This window comes from Ixodes scapularis, unplaced genomic scaffold, assembly GCF_016920785.2.
Source record: "Ixodes scapularis isolate PalLabHiFi unplaced genomic scaffold, ASM1692078v2 PGA_scaffold0__279_contigs__length_252992795, whole genome shotgun sequence".
In the NCBI taxonomy this organism is placed as follows: domain Eukaryota; kingdom Metazoa; phylum Arthropoda; class Arachnida; order Ixodida; family Ixodidae; genus Ixodes; species Ixodes scapularis.
The window spans coordinates 222,842,620-222,867,837 of NW_024609835.1; the positions used below are offsets into that span (position 1 = coordinate 222,842,620).

The 25,218-nt window shown below is 47.8% G+C and overlaps 1 non-coding gene across 1 annotated transcript; it reads right to left on the reverse strand.

The window, feature by feature from the left end:
* Nucleotides 1-2,692: 2,692 nt before the first annotated feature.
* Nucleotides 2,693-2,765, reverse strand: Trnav-aac. The gene has a single exon. It is a non-coding gene; the product is annotated as a tRNA-Val (tRNA).
* Nucleotides 2,766-25,218: the final 22,453 nt, after the last annotated feature.

Below are 25,218 nucleotides of genomic sequence, written 5' to 3' on the forward strand. Positions count from 1 at the left end.
GATGCGCCCGGAGTATCTCGACAAGTTCCAAATAGGTCTTATTTGATGGGGCTTCCGGCGCTACGAGGCTCTTGAGTAGCGCGTAGGTCCTTCTGCCCATGACGCTCAGGAATGCCGCCACTCGTCTCGGTTCCTTCACGTCGTTGGCGATAAAGAATTGGCCAATTCTTTCGGCATACGTTGGCCAGTCTCCTTCCGCATCATCGAAGGGTTCGATGATTCCAAGTGTTCACATGGCCCTTTTCGTAGCGCTGAGCGGCTTCCTTGAAGTCAGTCCTAGACGGAGTACCTCGTCGCCAGTTTGTTATGTTAGGACGTCAATGATTCAGACCGGAACCATGGCCATTTCATAAGCGTTGTGCCCCGAGATCTTCCTCGATCTGTCGAGCTCCCCCAACACTTCTTTATTTACGTGTGCGTATGTCAGAAACATCACAACCAGAACCGACGTTATTAGATTAGCTCAGTTACCGAATTGCTCATACACGATGCTTGCAGAGGCAGTACCCCCCTCAACCCTCCTGTTCGCCTCCCGTCGTTCGAAGCGCCACTGTTTTGGAGGCGGCCGTTGCAGTGACTATAGTTGGATAGGGCGTGCGCTATACCATGTGGCGAGGACCCGTAAAGCAATATCGTCGGGAACGTCGTCATCGCACTCCTTTATCGCAATTTCGGAAACCACGAGGACACGACATATTGCTCATAACAAGAACAACGGTAGGTAAAGAGGTAATTTAACAGATCGACGCGGGGGAAAAAACGCGTAGAAGAGAAAGCCAGTTGGGCGTAAGACGTTTCTTTTTCATCGTTAGAGAGCCAGCCGGACTAGTGGCACCCACCATGTCTTCGATTGACAGGGTGCTCGAGCTGGGGAGGGGGGGGGGGGGGGGGGGGGCGGGCTATGTTGCACGTTTTGGACTCCCAGGAGACTAGGGAGAAGGACACAGCAACGACACATCGTCAACGACACAGCAAACACCGATCGGATGTTGACAGAAGAAAACAACATCAACATCCAATCTGCTTTTGCTGCGTTGTTGACGTCACTTCCTTCTCTAGTCTCCTGGGAGTCCAAATTGTGCAACATAGCCCGCCTGCTCGGTTACAAGCTCGACCGCGAGCTGGGAGACATCAAGGCTCGCTTCTGCGAAGACCGCCAACCGGCAAACACCGGCGCCAACCCCTGGAGCTCCACATCGGTGGTGCTCGACTCCCTCTGTCAACGGAAATTCGGCCGGTTTGTCTGCAACTTGGACAGCAGGGAACCCTCGCCAGGCGCTCGAGACTGGCACGCTGGAAGTCAGCAGCCTATGGTGGCCCAGCGAAGAACACCGTCGTGAAGGCCGCTGCTATGCCTAACGCTCTTCACCCTCTTCACCATCCCATCATCATCGTCATTATCCATACAATTAATTTGTACAATACCATTTCATCACCTTTATAAGCGTCGCCGCAGGCTTTCAAGGTATTTGCGATTTGCCTTTCTGCGGCGCAGTGGCTCTCCTGAGCTAAAATTTGCCTTTCTGTGTCTGTTCTTTCTACTAAAATGTTTCCAATTTCTTCCACCACAGTCTCACGTATTATATGACATGATTATTTATTACCACCTCACCTGCACACTCACTGTCTTTTCACATATATCATATAATCGCCGTCTTTTATGTTCGCGCCCTGCTGAAGGAAAGCAGCAGTGTGCCTAGATTTCGGTGCTTCTAACTGCTGGATTGGGATCTACGGTTTATGGGTCGTCTTCGCCACACGGGCGTCGAGGAGACAAAAGCACTGATCTCCCCTATAGGGGGCTAGATGGCGCATAGCCGCTCTCCGAACCTGGCGCAAGTGAAGCCACCGAAAGTTCGATGCTTGTCCCGGAAGCCGGGCGTGTGCTGGGCTTCCCAGTGTATTCAAATTATATTTTGATCCATGCTTTTTTTACCTTTGATAAAGTTTTAATACTACCGTTTCGAACTAAATCCATAGATTGAGGCATTCGAACATGGGACATACGCAGACTTAATCAACTAGAGTATCAAACTTCTCGTTTCGAATGGCTTCACAGGAGACTTCTCGAGTCCGCATGTGCTGTTACTCCGCAACAAGCAGGCTCTCCAGGGAAGACAAGAAAAAATCCAGCGCCCTGAACGCTAATCGATTCAGCACTCAGAAGAGTTGAAAAGTCTGCCAAGCGCTTACTTCCGGGACAAGCCGCTTAGTTCCTGTGGCTTAATAGACCTACTGCTAAATTACCCCAGCATGAAGGAGAACGCAGGGAATGGTTTCCCACGCGCAGGACGTGCTGACCTCAGCAGTCCAGTGTTCATGGCGTTAACAAAATACAAGGTTGAAAATGCTTTTTGTCCATAGTAACTATATGGCAATGCCAGTATGATAACTTTATTGATATGTAAGTTGTACCCTGATTGTATTTTAGTATTCCATTTAATAGCTGTTCGAGACGGAAGCTTCACTTGAAGCATATTCAGGTTCATAGTTCTACCATAGTAGAGGCCGACGTCCTGGGTTACCAAACCTCGGCCCTTTCGCGCGTTTGGCCGTTATGACTACTACTACTGAACAAGCACCAAAAAGAAAACAAAACAAAAAAAACGCTCACGTAGGATTTTAATGATATATTAATATATAAGAGATTAAAGGGCAATTTAAAAGGCAGTTCAGCCTAAAAAACGATCACTGTGCCTGCCAGGGATCGAACCTGGGACCTTCCGCGTGTTAGGCGGATGTGATAACCACTACACAACAAGCACCGACGAGGATGAAGAAGAGTCGACTTGAGAGCGAAACACAATCTAGGGCGAATTTAAAACCCAGATCGAGGTGCCGCAAGTCAGTTCGCATTTCGAAGTAGGTGTCCAGTGGTGACTCTAGGTTACTTACACGGTATTTTCCCGTTCTGTTTCAGCTGTTTCCTGAGGTTTTAATATCTTTCCACTGTTATTTCTGACTTCCTAAATTACTGAAAATATAAAGTGCGAAGGGACAGACAAGGACAGAACGTAGATAGGACAGCACTTTACACAGTGCTGCCGTTCAAAAAAAAAAAAAAAAGTCTAAGAATAGTTTTTTTTTTTCGCTTTTTTATTTTCAGTATATGTCGAACCAACTAACATAACTAAATACTTCTGACGTTTCAATTGTTCCTTAAGTTTTCCGAAGATCATTTGCGTAACGAGGCACAATTTGTTTTGAATGCTAAAGCCTTAAATGCACGATTGCGCGAAAAGCCTGCGGCGTTGTGCCCAAAGATTTAAAAAAAAAAACGTTATCCAGCACGTCACAAGAAATAAAACACAAAGAAACACTTCGTCTTTTTGCGCTGTTTTTAATCCCGAAGTATGTACCAACACGCCCAAGCCTCAACTTTGGCACAAAGAAAAGCACAGCAACCCAGGTGCAATGCTTCGTCATGGAAGCCGTGAAGCCGGCAAGGGCGCCGCGCATGCGCTGTGGGTGAGCGTGACGTCAACACGGGACAACAAGCCCAAGCAAAAGACATACGCACGCGCGCACACACACACACACCGAATACCATCCCGGCAGAAACAAATTTAATACGTGTAGAAACATCACTCGAACAGATTTCACCTGGGACTATAATGCTTTCGTATTCCTACATCTGCGGAGTCAGATGTAGGAATGCGAAATCATTATAGCCCGCTTCACTTCCGATGTAGCCAATCAATCAGCGCCCAAAAGTGCATGGTCACGGTGCCTCGTCGTCTTTGTGTGTTTTCTATCCCCGCCTAAACCAATCAAGCACCGTGAACTCGCCACGATCCTGCGCTCCCATAAAAACAAGTGAAGCAGATTGCGAAGACGGTGCAGGTTTAACGAGGAAGATACGTGGTATGAGGGCGTATAGCAGCAGCACAACACAGGGTTTTAGCAGATCGTCTAAACGACTCCGATGATACCTGATGCGGTTATTGATGTGTTATCGGGTATTATTATGAGGGGTATCAGAGGAATCGGACCGATCTACTAAAAGTCTCTTGATTTCTTGGAAGAGGCAACACTATTGCGAAAATAAAAAAGACTTGAACCAACGACGTAGACGTTCGATACGGTGAATATACGATTAACCTCCCTGAGCTTGTCCTCAAAGACGCGTCGTCGACCCCGGAACAACATTGACGCCGGAGCCACAACGACGCCAAAAACAGGTTTTTAATAAGAAAGAGAAATCAATAATACGAAAGAAAGGAAGACGGACTCGACCTGACCTGTATCTTGTGCACCGGCAGCCCGGTGAAGAGCCGACAATAAAAGGCATCAATGCTCGGCCGAACGAATCGGGGTAAAGAAAGGCAGAGCTATAATCAGGATCTCTTGTGCCATATGTAAGGCGAGCAAACTCTAGCAATGGTGTCCGGTGGTTGTCCCCGTATCTCCCAGCGTAACTTCTTATCGCCCTGTTTTTCGGCGTGGCGACGCCATTTGCTGTCTTTTGTACTTTTCTTTTTCTCGCACTGGTGAGGAACGGAGGGTTCCGCTGTATCCATACGAATTCGTTGCGCACAGTCAAGTGGTTCCAGTTGGAGGGAGGTGCCAAAGCAACAGACCAAGGGCCCTGCTAAAAGAGCACCTATACGGTCGTGTTTTTGTTTTTGTTTTTTAGAGGTATTGACAACCGCTCACTTCGTTCAGTTGTACAACGTTAACGTGTACTATTAGCGTTTAATGCGATGTGTGTTTTATAATTAGTAAGTTTCATTTTTGGTTGTACATAGCGCAGTTCGCGAAGTCGACCAACTGAAGCAAACAAAATATTTGAGTTAAAATGAAAACACAAAAGTTGAAGAAACAGCTGCTTAAGTCTTCATGTATCATCTCTCCAAGTTAATTTCTCTTAGCTAACACGTCAAGAAAGTATTGTCAAAATATGAAGCGAGGAAAAGTTACAACTGTCCCCAAAACCTAGAGTTTTAACGGTCGAATGAAAGACTAATAACTTAGGTGAGTGGTTCTCAACCTTTGATGTTTCGCTGACCCCTTGTAGATAGGCGGAGATGATGGAGGACCCCATTCGGGCGGAGGGGAATAGAAGGGTGTAGGGTAATAATGATAATGATTCAATAAATAAATATAACTAAATGCTAGTTTGAAGTAAACTTATCCGATTGATATAGACAAGAGAGAGCTCGCACGAAAATTGGAACGTCTCTTCTCAATGTGAAAAAGGCAGCTTCTATTGCCGGGCTTGACTGACGAGACAGGGCTTCGCGGACCCCCACTTGAGAACCACTGACCTAGTTAATCAAAGAACATAATTGTTTTAAGAAGACCTTTCAGTGGGTCACAAAGCTGAGGTTGCGTGGGCCATCATTTTAGTAATATTAAGATTGAGACGATCTTATTAATCCACAACTGCATAAAAGAAATGGTCGCTTAGAATAGTAAAATCACTTCTGGGTTACAACTTCTAGGCATATAGCGTATAGAACACATATAAAACCAAAAGCGGACTTTGGAAGAAAACCAAAACGTTTCAATGATTTTTTTTTTTCTTGATATGGGATGAGCACTACAGGCAGTTTGACGTTTTTTTAATGCGCAAAAAAAAAACGAGTAAGCTGATGCGAATACACTTGTTTGACAAAAGCACATCTTGTCTATGAACCGGTGACGCAAAAACCCGTCGCTTCACAAAATGCCGAACACCAATACAAAGAACGTTTCTTTCTTCTTTTTTTTTAATTTCCTGTTCCTTGGCGTGTCCTGCCGAGACGGGCAGAGACGAGCCGAGACGCGGCACAGTCTTCTGCACGCATACTGCACACCCCTCCTCCTCACCGCAATCCAAAATTTGACAAATGTTCAAGAATAACAATTCTTCGCTAAATTTAGCGGCGAATTTTCTCCGCTGAAGCTAAGGGCAACACGCTTTGTCACAGTGCCACGCGACACTGCGATTTTCCGCTGAATTTAGCGGGTCACACCGACGATAAAAACACCGGGATCCGCAGGAAAACCTGGTCCCTGGTAGTGATGAAAATAATCCCTGGAGAAGGGGAACAGGAGGGACAAAGGACAAACACAAATCTCCAAACACAGCTAGGTGACTGGTGCGCGACCGAAAAAATCCGCCTGGTCCGGGTATCGAACCCGGGACCTCTCCATTACAGGTGGAGCGCTCTACCAATTGAGCTAACCAGGGGTTAGACATCAGTAGAGCAAACGGGTTTTATCAGCTGCCACCAGTCCCTGGTAGTTTTTGGTAGACCGTTCCAATATCTCCGATAACGACACCCGATAACGACACAGCGCGCGAGTAGAGGCGTCAAAAGAGTCTCGGGTATACCGTTATCGCTTTTATCGGATCAATCTACTATAACTCTCTAGTAACGGCTGCCCAGGTACGATGGGCTGAATGGAGAGAGATGTTTCTAGGGCTTCCCCTGATGCGCACCACCAAACCCCATATGCATGATTTGGGAAGCGGGGGGCGATGACATTTGCGTCCATTGATTTTTTCTTATTTCTTGAAATGATTGCGATATGTAATATAAGGACGACTAAGGGCTAACACGCAATGCAGCAGTGAAAACTGTATTTCAAGAGTCCTTTGGACTTTCCCGAGGCTGATCTACCTTTAGAGCGGAACTGCCACAATTGTTTATGCCCTTACGTCATCGTAGTCTTCGACGTTCGCCATCGTCCATGCCGTCCGGGGGTGTAGCTCAGATGGTAGAGTGCTCGCGTAGCATGCGAGAGGTACGGGGATCGATACCCCACACCTCCATTAACTTTATTTTCTTTCATATCTGATATAAAAAGCCGCTTACGAATTGCATTGAATTTTTTTATATATTACGATAAACCTATGTATTCGTTACATTGCTTACATGATACTTATTTAATGTGGATGATACGCTACTGCGGTTAGCCTATTAATTTGGTCATGCGTTGTGAATCGCTACTTACTTCATCGCATTGATTAGAAGCCAGAATTGAGTGCATCTCACTCAAGAATGCATACGCACTATGTAAAAATATTTTTGAAATTACTATATCGTTTTAATGAGCTAAGAAAGGATGTTAATAATAGGGGCTCCAGAAGAATCATAGAGAAATAAAATAAACAAAGTAAGCTGTGCCATTTGTCTAAACTTTCAATGCTTTACATATTTGATGAAATAGAGCTGTAGCTTTCAAGTTTGGGCAGCGCCCCTGGCAAAAAAAAAAAAAAAAAAAATGAATATTTCTCGGGTGCTTTTCGGTCACCCGTCATTCCGATTTTTCACGTTGCTCGCGGACGCTAAGCTGGCAGGATTTTAGTGGTGGGTAAAGAAGTTTGGGGGAAAAAAATACAAGAAAAAAACGAGCTAAAGGAGGTCAGTGTTATATATTCATATATTGTCCTTATATGTTCTTTTATGGTTATTATGTGTTCTTATATGATCCTATTTGATCATACGCGCTTATTGGGCCAAGAAATTTCCTATACAAATTAGATTCTTCACTTGCGAGGGGGCGTCTTGTTTTTAGCACTGATGACTCTTTTGAGTGATGTTGTATACCTCTGATTTTGTTGAATGACTGTATTTACTCATGAATGTCTTGAAATAACTGTTCTCTAGTTCTTTTTTTTTAGCATATATAAATGTTTTATTTGGGGTCTGATCGTTACTTTGTTTATTGTTTTGATGACTCTATATTTCTTCGAGAACGTTCGTTTTGTTTACTGTAGCCTAATGTTTTTTATTGACGATTTGCGAGCAACGATGAATGTTCATTCTTTCGCAAGTGTATGCGCATTTCTGCTGCATATTTGGCCACCAGCAGGTTCTGCTTTTTCTTAAACCAACACAATCCGTATCTCCCATTCCACGTGAATAAACTGCGCGTATACTAAATTCCATTTTATTTTATGCATGCTCGTCCGAAGAAGCCATGTCCCATCGTCCGCATAACACTTTCCTTTAAAGGTATATTTGGCAAACTTCCCCAGATCTGGTTTTTTTTTTTGTGTATATTATGGGCATTTTAAAAGAGTTATTTAATCAATCAGTACCCATTAGCCCAGTTTTCTTTTGTTGTTCTTTTAACAATTTTAATGGGGCACTCAAGTGGATTCTGAGATCGTCTATTTATTGTCATAACGCAATCCACGGGCTCTAAGCATCCTAAAAATCCAAAAATTACATTCAAGGACGGCCGATTTCCCTATTAAAGATCCAATCAAAGATCGGTGTTCTGCGCCTAGGCGGACGCCGTCAGGGGCGCTGTCGGACGGGAAGGCAGCAGGGAAGGGGTTGCGCCAGCCAATCACGAGTCCCGGCGGACTGATTTTGAAATGTGCGAGTGTTTGGCGGACTGATTTTATCGAATGTGTGCGTAATGGACGGACTCATTTTAAAACGTATGTCGTCCTATGGAAATTCTTCGGCGGACGGCAGATATCAGGTTCATCCCGTACGACGCCGCTTCTACGCTTGACGCCGACGCCTCGAACGCGCCGCAAACGTAGACGACGGCATTCCACGGCGCTGCGAAGCCAGCGAAGCGTCTTCGGCATCGACACCGGACTCCGGACTCAAAAGAGAACAACGCACTCGGCGACGGAACTCCGCGGCTCTGCAACAGGGACTGATAAGTGATACGATTTTTATTGTAGAACTCACATGTATAGTTGATGCCGGTTTTCTGTTTTAAGGTGCAAGTGCGGTTGCTGCATGCCGACGGAGACCGTCGTCAGGTTATCTGCCGCCCGGTGTACCCTGCCGCCTTACGCAAGCAGCAGGGCCGGCGCGCTGCGTGACGAGCCACTTGGATTTCGACTCGCTGTGCCTCAGCCCGGGTGTGCTACGACTCGCTTTCCACAATAGACGCCACTATGGGTAGAAGAAAATGCGGGGCGACGAGGAACAAGTGAGTACGACCGTACGACTTTACCGATTGTGAAACTTGCGATCGGCGTCGACACCGTTCCAATCATCGGCGCCCGTTTTTCTTGCCGCACGTCCGCACGGGATACCTTTGAATAGAAAACACTTAGCGATCAATTGCTTTTTTTTTTAATGTTCGCTTCACGTTTTCTTTTTTTTTTGTCTTGTTTGCCGTGCGTTTTCGTTTTCTTGCCCATGCCTCCCAAGCTGCGAGCCGAGGATGAGGACTCCTCGAGCGACACGGAGTCGGAGTTGGGCTCCGGTCCGTCGTCGGTTGAGAAACTGGCCCTCAATTACCGTATGTCTACTGCCCTCGAGTTGGTGACGGAGCATTTAGCAGACGTCACGGGCGGGACCGCCGGCCAGCGGCAGCGCGAGCCCGAGGGGCTCGACGACCGCAAGTCCGTCGCCGACTCCGTGGCGGTGCTGGGCGTTTGCGCAAGAGCGTCCAGCGCCTCAGACGCGTAGCGCCTCGGATGCCTACGTGCTGAAGCGGATCTTCCCCTTGCCTTGCCGGCGAGTGCGAGACGATGATGGGTGTTGCAGATTCTAATTGACTGCACCTCGACCGGAAAGGGCCATACGCACGACGCGAAACGTTTTGGTTCTCGTACAAAACTAACTATCAAAACAAGTTTTCCGAAGCTGTAAAGCATAGTGGTAACGCGTCTGCCTCGTACACAGCAGACCAGGGTTCGACCCCCCTTGTGGATTTACCTTTTTTTTTTTTGTTTCTCAAGCATTGTTTTGTTGAGGCATTTGGCAATATTTACATTTATTTTCTATGATTAACAGTGAAAAGAATTAATGTTTTCGACGAAACTTCGATCAACTAAATTGTATGGTCCTCTCTTTCCGGAGGTGCATGGGGAACAGCGGAGCTTTGGTTGCCGGCTGGACGCCTGAAAGGGGGGGGGGGGGGGGGGGGGGGTAGGCCAAATAATAATCGAGCAATAGACGCACTATTTATGAACAACGCCCTCCCGTCTACTTTCCCACAAAACACATATACAGCCAATCATTGTGTTGCACATAAATAACATAGTGAATAACCAGATCGAGAACACGATTCTCCATACAAGTGCAATCTTCACAGATGGTATCTTCGCACGAAAAAATTATCTCTCTCTTGTAAACAGCTGAAATCATGCTGTCAATCGCGGTGATTGGCAATCTGCGTACTCCGTGGAAAAGCGAACCCTCAGGTTTTCTTCATAAACAGTGCGGCCATTACTCGGGCAAATACGGTAGTTTTGTAATTAGCAGCCGCATACTGTCGCTGCGAAGCGACGTGAACGCAGGTGGGGAGGGCGGTTAACAAGCTCCCAGTGATACACGCTCTGTCCAGCGTCAAGGTGCACGATGTCGTGCGTATAGCCTTATACCCGTGCGACACGGGCAACTCGAATGCCATTTACAACGAATGACATTTGAACGATCGGCCAATCAGCGCGCGACACTCCGAGAGTGGGGCGTTCCACGCGCGACAGATTGCGAGCAGATTCGTAAATTGCACGAATGTCATTCGTTGTAAATAGTATTCGAGTTGCCCGTGTGGCACGGGTATTAGTCATTCTATTTTCATCTCTTGAGGCGTTCAGCCGCAGCTTCAGAGAGGAGTCCCTGGCACCGGGGTACGAGTCCCGAGTCCAGCAGGAAATCGAATGTCGCACGCAGAACCCAGAAGAAGGCCTTGTGAAGTATATTCGAGTCATGCAGGAACTGCTCAACCGAGCAGTGCAAGCTGCTCTCGAGTTGCAGAGGGTTACTCGCATTGTTCGTCAGTCACCCCTGTTACAACATGTGTCTTCATCGGTCCAACTACGACACCATCGAAGACCTCGTGTAGGAAACCATCGCGGCTTGCATGGACTACACGCCTTCCGCCCCCAGCTGCAGAAGCCTCCGAGCCGTCCTGTGCGTGGGTACCCCCCACATGCGTCAACCAAGAACGAGCAACTCCGACTCGACACCTTCCTGAAAGGGTCTGTGCCATCCTCGCCTACTTGCCCCTCGCCCTGAACCATTTTGACTGTCGTTGGGAGGTCCAATGTTTTTACAACAAGCTGGGTAGTCAAGTCTAAATTCCTAATCCAGGGATGCTCCAGGCAGCTGGGATTGCCCCCCTCCCCACCGGGGGCTTGCACCAGAGCGAAATTTCGCCGCAGGTGCTGCAGACCTTCTCAAGCGGCCGGCTGCAGTCCCCCCACGGCGAAGGCCGGCTGCCTAACCGTCTTCGAGATCATTGAACAGCCAACAAATGCCCCAGCTGGCAATGGGGGAATGAGCCAGTGGAGTTGAGAGGCAGCGGCCAGTGTTGGAGAGACTGGGGTAACATGGGAAATAGAGCGGCAGAAGACCGTTGGCAGCCCAGTTCCTGCTACAACTAAGGACAGCGTGGCCATTCTCACAGCCAATGCCTGCACTGGTGGTGCCGGGCCAGAGGAACCAGGGAAACCAACAGGGCCCGCGACGCTGAACTTCGAGACCTCGCTGCCGCCGGCCCAAGCTGGCGGCAGCGAGTTCCAGCCTCGGGATAAGCGAGTCGCCAGCACTTCTCTCGCCTGTGTCGCTTACGACCTACAAATCAATGCATCAATCCTCACATGACACTTTGTCTACTTGCTGTTCCCTTTGCCGCCCTCCTTGATAACGGAGCAGAAAGTTTGCTTATTGGAGACTTTTTTGAGCTGTGCAAAACAAAAAAAAAAAAACCGCTTTGTTTCTAAAATACACTTCTGCAGTGCGCTGCAAGGCTCGGCATTCTATTCAACGAAAAGGCACGCTAGCATTTTGTTTATCTGCCAGGATTGAACGTGCCGATTACCATTTGGTGGAGATTTTATTACAGGCGAAAAACTTTTGCTCGACTTTGATGTTGGCGGCTATTGGCCGGATGGACATTCAGCTGGATGTGACCCCCTTTACCAGGCTAGAGGATTGCGTTACCAGCGAAACTCTCCCGGCTCTCTGTACAATAAGGCTTGCCGCAGCCTTTCCTGCCGGTGTCTGAGACGCCCTGCAGGTGCATCCAGCGTCCAGGAAACAAAAGCAACAGCTAGAGAGCCTCTTGCAGCCATTTCCACCAATGTACTACACGGAAGTTTCGGGAAAGACTGATGTGCTGCTGCATCGAATCGAGACTGGTGACGCTCGACCAACTGCGGTGCATCACAAAGCCCCTCATCGTCCATGTAAGAGCTCTCCTGAATGCAGCACTACAGGAGTGGATCGACACCGGAGCTGTTTGCAACTCCCAGAGTCGTTGGGCTTCTCCCGTCGCAGGCTTAACACTGTTACGGTGAGAGATTCATACCAGTTTCCCTTGATCGACTTAATCATGTACGCGATTGACAACACGAAAGTGTTCACAACGCTTGACTGCAGTCTAGGATAACCGATATAGACCCAGAGGAGGTCTCGACAAACTCTTTTACCTATCACAAGGGAGTGTTCAAGCCTTCCAAATTTGCCCGATACCTTTCAACATCGAATGGGCATTGGTGTCGATGATACAAAGAGCAAGTTTGTGATGGCGTACATGAATGACGTCATTTTCCCCAATCTTTCAAGAAATACCTCGAGCATCTTAGGATTGTCCTTGAGCAAATGCAATCTGCCAACTGGACGGTTCATCCTGAAAAGAAAATGAACCTTTTTGGCTTTGCTGTTGTTAACCCGAGTTTTTCACCCCAATCGGGACAAGATGTGCGCGATAACCGATTGCCCGCAGCCGAAAGACGTCAAGAGCTTGCAATGCTTTCTAGAATTGATTGGATGGTATTGCCAACTCGTCCCACTCTGCGCCAAGATAGCTAACCCTTTGCATTTGCTTTTGTGCAAAGGAGAAAATTGGCATTGGAGACGAACGCAACAAGACGCTTTCCCTCCGCTCTCGAAGGCAATCACGGACTTCGCTTCGTTAGTTTCCGCGTCTTTTTAACCTCTTTGTTGTTCAGACTGATGCCAGTGACTCTGGCCTTGGTGCAGTCCTGCTTCAGGAACACAACGGTGTTCTTCGGCCAGTTGCCTTCACCAGCCGCATGCCGACAGCGGCCAAACACTACTATTACGCGATAGAAAAGAAGTGTCTCGCCATTATTTTTGCCCTAAAAAAATTTAACATGTATTTCAATGGCATATACTTTCAGATCCAGACCAATCAAGTGTTTTCCTGGCCGAATAATTTGCGGAATCCAGTCGGACGTCTCGCACAATGAGCTCCGACATTACAGGCATACCACTAAGCCACTACATACAAGAAGGGAGTTTTGTTGCGGCAGATGTCCTCTCGTGCGCTGCTTTGCAGGTCCTTCCCACTCAGGATAAACATGCATTGGTGGAAATAACTGGCATTGTGGCCGACACATCAGTCAGAATGGGGGACGTTGGTGATCAGAGAACTTCGTAAGGCACAGTGGGAGGGGAAACTCCGTCTACGCGTGTGTGAGAAGCTTGCAGAACAAAGGGTAGGCCGCACCGAGTGCTACGTTAGGTACGACTCATACTTGCTGAGAGAGAATTGACTTCTTCTCAGCTACATTTTTCAAGCAGACAATGCTGCCCATGGCTCGCCTTTCAGGATTGTGAAACTTCGAACGCCGTTCATCAGTCACTTCCATGATTCAGCCTCATCAGGTCACAGCAGCAGCAGTACGACTTACAATAAGTTACGCCATATCGAGCCTTGAGCAGGAATTAGGCAGGACATACTAAAGTATGCCCACACTTGTCCAGGATGTCAGAAGTCAAAGCCACGCGAAGGTCACCTACCAGGGTTTATGCAACCAATCGTTAGCCACTTTTCTTGGCAGATTGTTGGCTGTGACCCGTAATGGGATATTTTCCTCATAATCCGTATAGTAATCAGTATCTTCCTGTCGTGACTGATCACTTCACGAAATTGGTTGAATTGGTTCCCTTTACAGAAGCTTCTTTCGCAAAAAATTTGTGATTGCCCTCTCGCCGTTCTTACCACATTCGGCTTTCTTTCAGAGCTCACGGTGGATCATACTTCCGGAGCAAGGTTGTCTCGACATCTGTGCTGTGCTTGGCATAGAGTACAAGCTCACTTCTCCGCAGTGTTTATAGTCTGTTGTGCCGCCTAGCTGTTCGTTGGCAGATGCATCACATGCACAGTGAAAGGGAACATAAAAGCAGCATAATATATTACTGGTTTCCCAGGGAAACTAACACAAGATGTGTATACTTAGAGTATTGCTTCTTACATCTGACCAGTGTGGTCATTGCTTCAGTTACTGTGGTTAATTAAAGTGGTGTTTTTTTCTTCCATTTAATCAATGGATATGGTTTCAGGTGCTTCTGGTACGCTGCCTATAGGCAGTGGATGCTATGGTTGTGACTGCGACTGGGGCAAAGCAACAGGCAACGACTGCCCTCCTGCATGGTGAAAACAATTAAGGACCGATCGCCAGCGACACATTTTCCGGGTTCCTGTGCCCTGATCGCTGCGACTGAATAAGTGTTTTTGTTACACTGGGCATAGAACCATGTTTTTCTCACCACAAAAGTAAACAATGCATCGTCCAATGGTCGGTTTTCACACAAATGTATTGTTAGCCGTTATAGCCAAGCGACAACTTACTATTGCCTACTTCAAAGTTGTAATCGATTTGCATAACTTCTTGCGAAGAACGTTCGGGGTTTTGTTGGCTGCCATCTTCGCGGCGCTTCTGTGCAAATATTTCCATACTCCGTTTCACCTTACAACTGACTGCAGCGGACACTACGAGCTATTGGAGCCAATGGGCAATAAGTTAAATAGCAGCGCCCCTAGCGGTTCAGGTGCACTCTGGGAGCAGGAGACTGCCAATAAGTAGTTTCGGTTTCGCCGGGTTGTGAATCTGTCGTCTGCTATCGTCTCCACATTGCCATTGCTCACGTCGTCATGGATTGCTTTACACTTGTGAATGATGCACTAAGTGCCCTTTTCTTCTCGTCGCTACAAATCTGACACAGCGAATAATGAAACAATTAATTTTGCTGGCACGGGTTTTGAGCGAGAACATTCCAACGGCGAACTGAAGTGAACGTAGAGCGACGTACGCCGAATGCCATGCCAGCTCGCTGCGTGCATTTGTTTGCTACCTCGAAAACATCCACTGAGACTAGCACTCATGTTATAACACCCTTGCTTCGCCAATCGCTGTTTGCAGTTGGTTTAACACAATACATAACGAAGCTCGCTGTACGAGAACGTTCAAGCACAAACTAGCGCCCTTTGCTATGCTGCTGTGTGAAAATTGGCCGCGGAAACAAGGGTGTTGTAGGAACAGAGTACTAGTCTCAGTGGCTGTTCTCAAGGTTGCAAACAAATGCACGCGGTGAACTGGCATGACATTTGTCGATTTGCATTCACTTGACTTCACCGTTAAGGTGTTTTTGCTCGTCCCCCTGTGTCAGAAAAGATCCTAATTGTTTCGTTATTCGCTGCAACCAATATGTACCAACGAGAAGAAAAGGGTACTTACTGCATTGTGCGCAACTGTGCGGAGCATCCACAACATGAGCAATGATGGTGCGGAGACAAGAGCACAACAGATGCACAACCCAGTGAAACCGAAACTACCCGTTGACAGTCCTGCTCCCAGAGTGCACCTGAACCATTAGGGACGCTACTATTTTGCATATTGCCCATTCATAGCTGTTCGAGTTTCCCATGACCTCCAAGAGGAAGCACATTTTTTTTAAGGTGGTTTGTTTTGGGTGACTCGGTGAATTTTGTGAATTGCAGATTATCATGAAACAGGGAAACTAGATACTAGTGAGGGGCCAAACTTTTTGCCGAATTAAAAATTCGCTGCCGAATCTTAGGCCGAACAAAGCCGAATTTTCGCCGATCTTTTTTAAACATTCGGTAACAATATTTTGTTGCCTAACCTAAAAGTTGACATTTTGTATTTCAGGCAAAAAAGGTTTAGGTTTCTTTTTTTTAAAGCATATTGACACAGTTCTTACTAAATTAGGTAATATTCTGCAAGATAATTGTATAGGTGTCATTTTTGCAAACTTACTGGCAACTTTAGTGACTTTTTGCAGAAGTGGTGTGACACCGAGTTTGGGTAGTAGCGATCACAGCACTATATAGCTCCTAAGAGCAGAATACACACAATCCCTTGAATCTGCGTGTTTTACCGACAACATGGCCGACACATGGAGATCGACGCAGCAAACACAGATTTCACACTTTTCGAAACTAGTCTGTCGTGAGGTTCGTAAAGCACTAAACACTTTATCAAAGTTTTCATAATTATGAATGCGTGTAAAAATTTTGGGAAGGCAATTTCCAAGGCAATGGCTTTTGAAGAAGACAATTTTTTCACGCAGCGGAGATACTTTGTGGGTTGGCCGGAGCGGGTCACGTAAACGGTCCAACAATTTTTGTGTGCATTTTCTAAACAGCAAGAGAGACCGTCAATGCATGTAACTGCTTCTGAGCGATCGTCCTACACTGCACTGGCAATTTTTTTTTCTTAAATTACGTTCTTATGTGGCTGGCAGCTTACCACAAATTATTGTTGTTATTCTTGAGGCAAAAAAATATTGAAGAGAACCACACTCACACAGGCTGACAAACACACAGTTACCATGTCGTATACTCCACACCTTTGCTGTAACCGCTGGTAGTACTACACTGCCCGATGGTAACCGCACGGCGTCCATTTACAATGCATGGCTGCGTCGCATCTCACGTGTGAGCAGACATTTGCCAAATTTTTAACAAATTTTCAGTTTGGCATATCTGAATCTTAAGTTCGGCAGATTCGGTCCATCACTACTAGATACAGACAGAGAGAAAGACTGGCCAAAACACGAGTGCCGACAGATTATGTTGCATGTAAATCCTAGTCAAGGGCTTTGTTCGCAGAGCCACATTGGCTGGGAGGGCTCGTACACTACGCTGTTTAGGAACAAGGCTCGCTCGTGCTCCTTTAATGCACAAACGAGTTACCCAGTAAATGAGTAACTGACATTCCTTTCAGTGGTTAAAATTAAACCTTTTTCCCAAGGCACAAATGAGAATGGTGGGGTCATATGCAAATTATGAGTGTGCATGTCTTGGCATCTGCAACAGTTACTCTTGCAGATGCCGTGTGTAAATGCACCTCCAGCATGCTCCTTGGTGCTTGGCAAAAGTTCTACTGTCCGAACAAACCTGTGCATAATCATTCGGCTTTGGCTAAAACTATTTTCATTTGTTTCCTCGAAGGTTAGCAAGGCATAATAGGTTGTATATTTGTGAACCAGTGAATAATCGAGAAGAGACAATGTTGCAGATGGGAGAGGAAACCGTAGTGTAGACTGGAAAAATATGTTTAGCTTTGTAAGTCTGAATGGTATTAAACTTGTGTTAAATGTTTGTGCTGTCATGCAGAGTTGCCCTGGTTTGGTTCATACAGTTCCAGTCTACCTCGTTGAAAGCCCCATTTATTAAAGACCAACAGGAGAGCTGCTTTGCCAAGGTGTAGCCCCTCAGGATGTCTGTGGCAGCACATGAAAAGAAAAATCAATGCAGTACTACGTGTGAGGGATATAAAAAATATATGCAGAGAGCATGTATTTGAATACTCGTCTGTGGCGCATCGGAACACAAGGAGGGGGCACGCAAGCAATGGATAGCATAAAAAGCATGAGGAATGCACGATGACGAAGCAAGCAAGCACTGCCACTGGGCAAAATTAAAGGGGGCACAAGCATGTGGACGCATGCAGAAAGAGGGTAAACAAATGCACAAGGCGTGCAAAGGTCAGACAAACTTGTAAGTTCTAGGTGCACATACGCATAGCTTACCTCTCGAAACCTTTGGCAGAGTGGGACAGAGAGTATGTCGCATCACAGTCTGGCATGCTGCTGGGAGCAAGAAATATGCAGTTGTATGGCACCTCGCTGCTGCAGTAGGGGACGCAGAGTCGAAAGTATCTAACGGTACTGGCTCCTCCACGACCAGGGATATTCATCTCGACAGTGCAGTCCCTCTGGATCCTTTCTGCCTTGCAGGATGCAGCAGTCAAGCTGCTAAAACCAGGACCTGCAAATAGCACTTTTATGCTTCAATGTTTTTTGCAATGCCTGAATTATGCAATTTGGGCCATCGATAGTTTCTAACACTTAGAAGAATGGAGAGTTGGGCGAGTTGGTAGGAATTCATCGTAGGAAACAGCAAAAACAGACGAGGACGAAGAAGAATCACACGGGGCGAGCGCTGCGCTCGTCCCGTGTGGCTCGCGCACTAGCCGTTCAGTGCGCGAGCCACTCCTGGGAACCGGCACGACAAGCACAGGCACATCACAGGGCGTCTCATTTGGATGACCGGTTTCCACATTCGCTCGTTTCGCCGTGCTTTGGCTGCGATTACACGCTCCAAGCTCGCGAACGAAGGGTGCAGTTATGAAGCCCGAACCGGCAGGCCGAGAGAAAAAGAATTCCTGCCGGTGGCTTGCGAGATGTGGCTGCTGTTTGAGAAAACAGAGCCGTGCATTCTGGTCCAAGTAAATAAACTGCACCGCAGAACACGACGACAATGAGTGTGCAGGCGAGCTGGTGGATGCTGATCATGTTCAAAATTACCCGAGTCTGTGGTAAAAGAGAGAAAAACTAGGTCCTAGAAGAAAAAAAAAAAAAAGATCGTGACGTTACTAGGTTTAGATGGCCATCGGCATTGCCTTTTGTGACCCTGTACGCGTCGGTAATCCTCCTCCACCGAGTACAAACAAAGCATTAGTATCCTTTTAATTCAGGTAACATCATGCTCGCAAACTTTCGCATTCTGTCGCCATCACTAGCGTCTCGGGCGATATTCAGCTTTTTACGATGCGCAGTTTATTTACGCGGATCGAAAAACACGGTTCTCTCTTCAACAAAACACGCTCAGTTTCGAACACGTATGTCACGCAGACTGCTGCACAATGCGACGTTCATGAAACTCACAAAAATCACCAAAACACTTACCAGGACTTTTTCGCGGGTTCCTCGCTCGGTCCCGTCGGCGACGGGAAGCAGAAGCGTCGGTACAGCAGACTGATGGCGTCCACAACTACTGTCTCCGCTGGCGAATGCCTCGAAGTTGTCCGCACAGAAACGAGGAATGTGGAGGAGGTCCTCGGTGGTCGTTTTCTTGCCTGGTGCAATGTAACCATTCGCGTCTTCGCGAACCTTGCTACAAGAACGGGATGGACTGGGAGCCTCGGAAAGGAAACCGGTAGACGACGGAGTTGAACTGGTTGAACTTGACGGAGCGACGCAGCCGCGTCGCCGCGCGGGCAGATCACTCCCGCGTAGCAAGGCAAGGAGAAAACATAGTTCGCCCGTTTTCAATCAATAATGCTGTATTACGTCACTTACGTCCTAAGATTTGACGTGTTCGTCAAAATATAATTTGCATGTGTCTAAATAGACCAATATTAGTAACTTTCGGAATGTCCACGAAATTCACAATTTTTATTGGTTGAATTTTATGGCGGTGGTGGGGACACAGGAGGGACTCCCCAAGAGGAAATAGTGCCTGAGTATTTCTTTTGTTGCGAGTTTATTTCGGCGTCTTGCCGTCTAGAACTGGTCATTTTCATTGGCTGAAGCCCAACAAACAATATGCTTTCAAAAACAAAGTTCTCAAAAAAACGCTTCAGTGCCCCTTTAAATGGACCCTGCAATCATATTTAAGCGTCTACCTTTTTTGCGGTTTCTACGTCTCTTGGGGTTGGGGCAAGCCAGCGGGCACGGGGAGAGTAACTAAATATCAGTGCGTCATATTTTAACTGGACGACGCGGAAACCTCCTCCACCGACGAGGGCGACCCGCGGTACCGAAAGCGCGCAAAATGGGACGTCTTTGGTCCTGGGCTTGCCACTGGTCAAATCCGTTAAGAGCCTTTTTTTAGTCGAGATACAAAATATAAGTGTCGCGAACCGTTTCAGTTATGTATGAAAGTAGTTTTTGTTCACTATTTTAGATCAGAAAAGAAACAAATGCAGTTTAGAAAGTACGGAAACGAGAAATGACCCGTCGACATACCCGCCACCAAGCGGCGGAAAAAAACGGCGCATACTAGAAAAGGCTAGTGGGATGAGGCTACGACAAACGAGGAGCGTAGAAAGGTCCCGTATGTACGCGGCGGCGCTGTGGTCGTATACCGGCTCAAGAATCCGACCGGTTCCGAGCGTTCCGAAGGCCTTCGGCGCGGGCCCTGTTGGCGATTTGGCCACTTGGCGGTGCGTTAGCGCGAAGTGGCTCCCGTTCTGCACTGATCTTTACCCCGTGTTTGCTGTCGTTTGTGGCCAATGAAATGTTATGCCGAATTAGTGTTTTGTCGCGCAGCAAATGCAATGCGAGCTGCCCTGGCCGCCTGCTTCATACAGCCTATCCAGCGCATGCTTTAGTGGCGCCCTCTCGAGCCGTCGACACGGAGTGCGGCAGCCGTGTGCGCTCGATGAGCTCACTACTCCTCCTCTAGTTCAAGGCCACTCAAGGCAGGACCTACGACGTCATGAAGGAGGTTATTTTTTGCTGGTTTTTGTAATTCTATTTTGCCTATAACTTTTAAAATAAAGCGAAATTTGAGAAAAGAAATGTTGGATTAAGTTACTACGTTCAGTACGCTCAGGTTCAGTGCAAATTAAAAACCAGTCAAAAAGTCATTGCAAGGCCCCTTTAAAGAAGTTTCTTTTACACCTCATAGCCCCATTGTCAAGTAAAATGTCCCGCACTTACGTAAAGGTGCTTTTTTTTTTTGTACGAGCTTTTTTTTAAAGGTTTCGATTGATTTGGGGCACTAATAAATAATTATACTCGGTTTCGTCCGAACCCAGACGACGGTATACAGCAAAACGGTGTTCACAAACAAGCGGCCACTTTGCGCACACCACGTCCGGGCACTGCGCGTGTGCAAAAAACGAATTCGGGACGAGTGCACATTACACGGGAGCTAGAGCGGACGTTGTTTGGCGTGGTTTATATTATCAGTGGCTCAACTGCTTTCTTCGTTTATAGGCGAAAGCTAATAACTGCAACAAATGTGAAATGGGCTGTGATTCGGCAAAAGCTATCTCTACAAAAGGCAGATAATTTCGAGCGTTTTAGCAGAAACGTCGCCTCGAGTTCCAAGGAATGAGCGCGTCCAGACCGTTGTCCTTGCTCAAAAAGGACTTTCAAGGCGGGAGATATTGCGCAGAGATGGAAGGACCGTCAACACCGTCCAGAGAATTATTGCAGCATTTCGTGATGACGATGGACGGTTGGACGATGCCCGCCAACGTCGCCGTCCCCTCGCAAGTACAGCAACAGAGGACCGTCGCCTCCTCGAGGCAGCCTTGGGCGACCCTTTCCGCGCCACCAGGGATATCAGGGACTCAGTGGAGCTCGAGATCAGCGACAGTAGTCTTAGGAGACGCCTCTACGGTGCTGGCCTGCACAGCCGAGTAGCTTACAAGTCACCGCTGCTGACGGAAAGACACAAGCAGCTGCGGCTTGACTTCGCCCATTCTCTGGAGAATTAGACTATGGAGGGCAAGACGCACGTCGTCTTTAGTGACGAGTCTACGTTCTGCACCCGGTTAGACCAGCAGAGGCGAATTTGGAGGCCTGACAACTTCCGATAAGCTTCTTCAGCCCTTGAAGATAATGAACTGTATAGATTTGTCCTCCCCACTGCAACGTCCAAGGCCATTAGTGACTAAGATTTTCTGAAAAATCATCAGTGGCCAGCTATAAGCTTCCCGTCCGCCCGCTAGAGCCTCAAAGCTACAAAAATGCTGGCCTTACTTGAAGTAATGATGGTTAAGTTCTTCTGTTGCCTTGCAGATACGACACTCACTTTATTCAGGAAGTGGCAGCCAAGTGGTTGTAGGCGCGTGAATGTCTGGGGTGCCATATCCCGCCAAAGACTTGGCCCCATTCTCAGGATCGACGGGCGCCTGACGTCGAAAGTTTAATGGGACATAACTGACCACGTCTTGATGCCCTAAGTCCTAAGTGGGCCCTTTCGGGATGGTGAGTTTTGGTTTCAACACGACCTGAGTCACATCCACACCTCCCGTTTCACCGAGATGCTTCTTGCTGAGTGGGGTATACCGAAGCTGCCATGGCCCCCCAAAGGCGCCGACGTCAATATAATCAAAACCGTCTGGGGCATCATTAAGTAGTATCTGGCCACTCAAAAGCTTCACAGCGCATCTCCAAACGAACTCTGGGAAGCCGTCTAACGAGAGTGGAACAACCTGCACAACAACGACGACCTGGTGCTCCACCTCTACGGAGGTCTGTCGCACAGTATCCAATCTTTAATTCACGGAGACGGAAAGTTCTTAAGATACTTAGGCCCTGCTCAAATCCGACGAAGAATGTCAGACGTCGACCCCTAACTGTCAAAACTGAAGAAAAAAAGGAAGGTGGTTCCTGCCACATGTTCAGCCTCACCGAAAGCACGAATCCCATTGAAGGAATGGGTGAAATTGCGAGCTGCCTTACATTTACTGACGTTCGCGATGCACGTGTGTTCTTGCGACATAAGCACACGTGCTTCGAAATGAATAAAACAATCATCGCGCCATGATATATCCCTCAGTATGCAGTAATGGGAGTCATATATCGCAAATCATATATAATTATTTAGGGGGGACGGGGGCTTACGTGCACGTTCCAGCAGAGCCCTAATTTCTAATATATTATTTTGGCGTGCACTGCAAGGTATTAAGCGTTGCGCAATAGATTAATAATGCTGCCCTCTTTGTAATGTGGCTAATATAACATCGTCGCAACTGCGACATGGTTGCTGACACATCACAGAAACGAAACAATATCGTGTTCTTTTTAAGAAGCGGAAAGTATAAGTTACTTCTTGATTTGTTTTGCAGCCTTTCTGTTTAGCACATATCCCAACAAAAAACTGCTAAATCACATTGCCTACCAACAGCGTATGAAGGAGGAGGAGGAAAAACTTTATTCATGGAAAAGGCAGGAGTGTTTTCTCTCTGGTCGGGAGCCCCTAGTCCAGGGCCCCGTTGGCCTCTGCTATCCGCTTAGCCCGAGAGATCAGCATTCGCTGGTCCTCGGGCTTTGCGCTAGACAGCGCAGCCTCCCAGGAGGTAAAGGATGGGTCAGGGATAGGAAGGATGCCTTGCCCCGGTGGAGAGGGGCAGGCCCAGGTAGAGTGGAAAAGGGAAGGTTCGGGGGATTGGCAGCCGGGGCAGGTGCCCCGGTATCTGTTAGGAAAAAATATATGCTTGTGGTACAAATTTGGGAAAGTGTGTGTTTGTATCTGTCGCCACTCAATCCCTTCCTGCCTAGATAGGTCCCTGTGCGGAGGGGGTAGTGTTCTACGCTGTGATCTGTAAAATGCCGTGATTTGATTGTACGTGTGTAGCGGTGTTGGCTCTGTGCGTAAGTTCGATGTGGTCATGTTGTGATTCTCCGGTGCCTCCCCTTCCCCATGCAACGCCCGGCCGGCTATTTCTCGGGCGAGTGCATCCGCACTCTCGTTGCCAGAGAGGGAGGTATGTCCAGGAGTCCAGACTATCTGGATTGCGGGTAGTGTGCTTTGATTAACTGTGTTTAGAATGTGTCCACTTCGTTGTGAGACGACGCATCGCGCGAACGCCCTGCACGCTGGCTGTGAATCAGTGATTATGGTACAGGTCTTGTCTGTGTTTTCAGTTTTACGCGAAATCTGTGCTACGGCTAATGCTATTGCCGCTTCTTCGGCCTCCGCGATCGATGTGGGAGCGGCGAGAGACGCCATCGCTTCACCTCGTCCAAGCGAGTCGCAGACGACTATGCACTTTGCCTCACGTGGGGAAGTGTACTCCCCAGCGTCAGTGTAACAGACGTCTGGGTCGTTTTGATACTTGAGCCTTAGGTAGCGGGTACGCGCGAGGCGTCTACCTGCATTAAGAGTGGGATGCATGTTCTTTGGTAGGGGCAAAACTCGTATTTTAGCCGCAATGCTCGGTGGGACAGATTTTAGCCGCATGCAGCCCTGTTCTTTATTAAGTGGTTTGTAGCCGAGCCTGGCTAAGAGATTTCTTCCAGGCTGTGTGTAGCTGAGTCTTGTACGCTGTCCAACAGCCTGAGCCTCAATCAGTTCTTCTATAGTATTGTGAATACCAAGTCGAAGAAGGCGCTGCGTGGATGTATGCTGAGGCAATCCAACCGCCGTTTTTATAGCAGTTCGGAGGATCGTATTGAGAGTGTCTATCTCTCTGCGTTTAAAGTTATGGAAAGGCAATGGTAGACAACTCTACTTACTAGAAGAGCCTGGACAATTCTCACGGTGTCGGCTTCTTTAAGCCCGCCACGTCCATTGCCCACCCTTCGTATGAGGTGGGCAATCTGCTGGCATTGCCTGCGAAGCATTTGCACGGTGAAGGATGCCTTGCCGTTGGACTGAATATGTAGGCCGAGTACTCTGAGTCTGTCGACTGTGGGTATCTTCTTTCCATTTAGATTTAAACAAATTTCATCTGCTTTAGTGCAAGGTTTGCTTCTAATGAGTAGAAGCTCAGACTTGTCGGCGGCGCAAGTTAGTCCTGCTGCTTCAGCAACCTTTTGAGTGATTTCGACCGCCTCCTGAAGTCCGTCCTGTATCTCACCATCCGAACCCTTGCTTGTCCAGATGGTGATGTCGTCTGCATACAGAGCATGCCTGACGTTAGGGATGGCCCCCAGCAGGGTCGGGAGACTTGAAATGGCTATATTAAAAAGAGTCGGCGAAAGGACGGAACCCTGTGGCGTTCCCCTCCCCGACAGCTTGATGGGCTGGGAGCGAAGATCTCCCAGCCCTAGAGTAGCGGTCCTGTCCGTCAGAAACGCACGGACATAGTCGTAAGTTCTTTTGCCGCAGTGTGCTCTGGTCAAGCCCTCGAGAATGGCGTCGTGAGACACGTTGTCAAAAGCTCCTCTAAGGTCCAACGCGAGTACCGCTCTCGTCTGCGTTCTTCCAGGAAAGTCTAGGATGTCCTCTTTGAGCTGTAGGAGGACGTCCTGTGCTGACAGATTTTGTCGAAACCCGAACATTGTGTCCCCAAGAAATCCGTTAGCTTCGAGATGGGATTGAAGGCGTCTGAGAACTATGTGTTCCAGAAGCTTACCTATACACGATGTTAGTGAAATGGGACGAAGGTTTTCTAGCGTGAGAGCCTTCCCAGGTTTTGGGATGAAGGTGATCTCGGCGTGTTTCCATTCCGGTGGGAGGACACCGGTACTCCATACCCTGTTAAAGTATGATGTGAGGGCCGAAACGGAGGCATCGTCCAGATTCCTGAGAATCCTGTACGTGACTCCGTCCTCTCCGGGAGCGCTA